The sequence below is a fragment of the Colobus angolensis genome, unplaced genomic scaffold (assembly GCF_000951035.1).
Source record: "Colobus angolensis palliatus isolate OR3802 unplaced genomic scaffold, Cang.pa_1.0 Scaffold401, whole genome shotgun sequence".
Classification (NCBI taxonomy): domain Eukaryota; kingdom Metazoa; phylum Chordata; class Mammalia; order Primates; family Cercopithecidae; genus Colobus; species Colobus angolensis.
In genome coordinates this window covers 2041733-2046807 of record NW_012117389.1, presented here as the reverse complement: position 1 = coordinate 2046807, position 5075 = coordinate 2041733, and positions in this window count along the sequence as shown.

The following is a 5075-nucleotide window of genomic DNA, read 5'->3' as shown; positions in this document are numbered from 1 at the left end:
ATTTGCTGAGGAGTGCTTTACTTCCAACTATGTGGTCAATTTTGGAATAAGTGCTATATGGTGCTGAGAAGAATGTATATTCTGTTGATTTTGGGTGGACAGTTCTGTAGATGTCTATTAGGTCCACTTGGTGCAGAGCTGAGTTCAATTCCTAGATATCCTTTTAAACTTTCTGTCTTGTTGATCTGTCTAATGTTGACAGTGGGGTGTTAAAGTCTCCCACTATTATTGTGTTGGAGTCTAAGTCTCTTTGTAGGTCTCTAAGGACTTGCTTTATGAATCTGTGCTCCTGTATTGGGTGCATATATACTTAGGATAGTTAGTTCTTCTTGTTGAATTGATCCCTTTACCATTATGTAATGGCCTTCTTTGTCTCTTTTGATCTTTGTTGGTTTAAAGTCTGTTTTATCAGGGACTAGGATTACAACCCCTGCCCTTTTTTTGTTTTCCATTTGCTTGGTAGATCTTCCTCCATCCCTTTGTTTTGAGCCTATGTGTGTCTCTGAAGGCGAGATGGGTCTCCTGAACACAGCACACTGATGGGTCTTGACTCTTTATCCAGTTTGCCAGTGTCTGTATTTCAATTAGAGCATTTAGCCCATTTACATTTAAGGTTAATATTTTTATGTGTGAATTTGATCCTTTCATTATGACGTTAGCTGGCTATTCTGCTCATTAGTTGATGCAGTTTCTTCCTAGTATCGATGGTCTTTACAATTTGGCATGTTTTTTCAGTGACTGGTACCAGTTGTTCCTTTATACTTATAATGCTTCCTTCAGGAGCACTTGTAGGGCAGGCCTGGTGGTGACAAAATCTCTCATCATTTGCTTGTCTGTAAAGGATTTTATTTCTCCTTCACCTATGAAGCTTAGCTTGGCTGGATATGAAATTCTGGGTTAAAAATTATTTTAAGAATGTTGAATATTGGTCCCCACTCTCTTCTGGCTTGTAGAGTTTCTGCTGAGAGATTCGCTGTTAGTCTGTTGGGCTTTGCTTTGTGGGTAATCCCACCTTTCTCTCTGGCTGCCCTTAACATTTTTTCCTTCATTTCAACTGGTGAATCTGACAATTATGTTTCTTGGAGTTGCTCTTCTCGAGGAGTATCTTTGTGGCATTCTCTGTGTTTCCTGAATTTGAATGTCGGCTTGCCTTGCTGGGTTGGAGAAGTTCTGGATAATATCCTGCAGAGTGCTTTCCAATTTGGTTCCATTATCCCCATCACTTTCAGGTACATCAATCAGACGTCAATTTGGTCTTTTCACATAGTCCCATATTTCTTGGAGGCTTTGTTTGTTTCTTTTTGCTCTTTTTTCTCTAAACTTCTCTTCTTGCTTCCTTTCATTCATTTGATCTTCAATCACTGATACCCTTTCTTCCAGTTGATCGAATCAGCTACTGAAGTTTGTGCATTCATCACATAGTTCTTGTGCCATCGTCTTTAGCTCCATCAGGTCATTTAAGGACTTCTCTACACTGGTTATTCTAGCCATTCGTCTAATCTTTTTTCAAGGTTTTTAGCTTCTTTGTGATGGGTTCGAACTTCCTCCTTTAGCTCAGAGAAGTTTGATTGTCTGAAGCCTTCTTCTCTCAGCTCATCAAAGTCATTCTCCATCCAGCTTTGTTCCATTGCTGGCGAGAAGCTGCATTCCTTTGGAGGGGGAGAGGTGCTCTGATTTTTAGAATTTTCAGCTTTTCTGCTCTGTTTTTTCCCCATCTTTGCGGTTTTGTCTACTTTTGGTCTTTGATGATGGTGATGTACAGATGGGATTTCGGTGTGGGTGTCCTTTCTGTTTGTTAGTTTTCCTTCTAACAGTCAGGACCCTCAGCTGCAGGTCTGTTGGAGTTTGCTGGAGTTCCACTCCAGACCCTGTTTGCCTTGGTATCAGCAGCGGAGGCTGTAGAAGAGTGAATATTGCTGAACAGCAAATGTTGTTACCTGATCGTTCCTCTGGAAACATCATCTCAGAGGGGTACCTGGCCATGTGAGGTGTGAGTCTGCCCCTACTGGGGGGTGCCTCCCAGTTAGGCTACTCGAGGGTCAGGGACCCACTTGAGGAGGCAGTCTGTCTGTTCTCAGATCTCAAATTCCGTGCTGGGAGAACCACTATTCTCTTCAAAGCTGTCAGATAGGGACAATTAAGTCTGCAGAGGTTTCTACTGCATTTGTTCAGCTATGCCCTGCCCCCAGAAGTGGAGTCTACAGAGTCAGGCAGGCCTCCTTGAGCTGCAGTGGGCTCCACCCAGTTTGCGCTTCCTGGTGGCTTTGTTTATCTACTCAAGCCTCAGCAATGGTGGGTGCCTCTCCCCCAGTCTCGCTGCCACCTTGCAGTTCGATCTCAGTCGGCTGTGCTAGCAATGGGCAAGGCTCTGTGGGTGTGGGACCCTCCAAGCCAGGCGTAGGATATAAATTCCTGGTGTGCAGTTTGCTAAGACTGTTGGAAAAGTGTAATATTAGGGTAGGAGTGACCTGATTTTTCAGGTGCCATCTGTCACAGCTTCCCTTCGCTAGGAAAGGGAATTCCCTGATGCCTTGCACTTCCCGGGTGAGGCAATGCCTCACCCTGCTTCGACTCAATGCTCAGTGGGCTGCACCCACTGCCCCGCACCCACTGTCTGACAAAACCCCAGTGAGATGAACCCGGTACCTCAGTTGGAAATGCATAAATCACCCATCTTCTGCATCGCTCACACTGGGATCTGTAGACTGGAGCTGTTCCTATTTGGCTATCTTGGACCTGCCTAGTCATCTAATCAAGCTTTCTTATGGAGCTCTTCTACCTTGTTTGCACTTGGTTATCCAGCTTCTCTTATTTAAAATGTAAAGTCTTATTTAACACTGTAATATATAATTAGCTGGATTTTAAATACCTAAATAAAATAAAGAGAAAGCATATACATTTCTTTAGGAGGCTTTAAAATTATAATTAACATGATAGATCAATCATTTATAATGTGTCTGTATGCTCATAGGTTAAACATCTCTGAATAAAAAATAAGATAAATGACACATACTTTGAGAAGGCACATACTTTAACTCCTCTATTACAGACAACAATGTTGATGGGTGAAATATAGAAAAGATAAACAGAAAAACATAGCTTGTCTTAGATAGCACACAAGCATCTGCATGGATTAAATACAGAAGAGAAAATTCAAATTTAAGCAAGGTTGAGTGTTACTGGGCTCCAGTCTAATAACAGCCAATGAAGGCTATGGAATTAGGTCCTCTATGGGTAAGATGGCTAAAGTATTTGACATTGAACAGGACTGACTGAATGCCTAAAATAAAAAACTGGGAATGGGAGACAGAATACTTCACCTTGTCTCATGCAAGGAAGCTGCAAAATGTTAGCTAAGATCATCCCCCTGCAAGATATGACATAAGGAGGTAAGAGAACACAGTCCCATACTTGAAAATAAGCCAAGTTATCCATTTGTTCAGTAAAAGGATCTGCCACATCGTCAATGTTACCCCTGGGCAGAAATTCCAAATTGACCCTGTGAGACCTGGTTCTGGAACAAGGACCTGCAGGTCTAGGTGGAGACAACTATAAAACTGCTAGATTGGAATGGCTGAAAATAGAAGCAGAAACAGAAAAAAAAAAAGGGGGGCTGTAGGCACATCACTCTTAAGAAGACACTTGAATGACACTGAGAGTGAGGGCCTCCATAAATTCTGCACCCCAGCTGCCCAATTCTCCTCACTAGGCCCTGCTAAGAATCTACAAGTTCACAAAAATATAAATAAATACTAAATAAATGAAGAATGAGTGAAATCTTTTAGTTGTTCACAAGAAAATTAACTAATAAATGTAGTAGGAATAATACAGAAAATCACCACATGGCAAAAATTATCAATTGATGCTCAAATTAGTTGGTTAAAATTGAATCAGAAATATCATATTTACATATTTTCAAAATATTTCCTCTATAAGACACATATGAATATCAAAGAGGAAAGTAGTACTTCACAGTGGAGAAACTTGGAAGACATCACCATAACCAAGTGATCAAAATTAACATCACCAGTTAAGACAAATATACATCATGTATCTTCTGATATAATACAAATAGAACACAACATAATTTCTGTGGTATCTCTGCTAAAATTACATAACCTACCTACATATGACCACGAGGAAACATCAAACAAACTCAGATTTGATGGACATTCTACAAAATAAATGGTTTGTACTCTTCAAAATTGTCAAGATCATGAAAGATAAAGCAATGCCAAGGGAGTGTTCCTAGTTATAGTAGACTAATGAAACATGAAAAAACATGAAAACTAAATGCAATGCATGATTCTGGATAGGAGCCTTTTGCTACAAAATATATTAATGGGACAATTGGTGAAATATAAATAAGATCTGTTGATTATAATACTGTTTCAGGGACAATTTTCTGATATTTGATCATTGTACTTTAATTATATAAACGATTGACCTTGTTTTTAGAAAATACACACTAAATTATAAGGCATAAAGAGAGTTTTTGTTAGGAACTTTCTTTCAGCAAAGCAATTTAGGACATACATATGGGCATACACAGCTGTGTGTGTTTATGTGTGTGTGTGTGTAAGATAGGAAATGAGAAAGTTAAATCAAAAAGGATAAAATTGCAACATTTGTAGAATTAGTTTGTGATAAATGGGTATTGTTTTACTACTTTTGCATCTTTTCTATCAAATTATTTAAAAACAAAACAAAAATTATATCATAATAAAAATACTATATTACAAAATCTAGTGTTATCTTGCTAAAGTAATAGTTAAAGGTAACTGTATAATCTTAATCACAATTAATTATAAAATTAAGGAAGATTGAATAAAAATGAGTTGTGTTCAACTCAAGAAACCAGACAAAGTAATCTAGAAGGAAGAAAATTGTAAAAATAAGAGCAGAAATGAATGAGTTTGGCAGAAAACAATTAAACCATAGAGAGGATCAATACAATCAAAAGTTGGTTCTTTGGAAAAAAAAATGAATACAATGAGAAAATATCAACAGTAGTCAAGAAAAGACACAAAAAATTAGTAACAAAAAAAGGGAATGTAATGGTTGTATAGATAAAT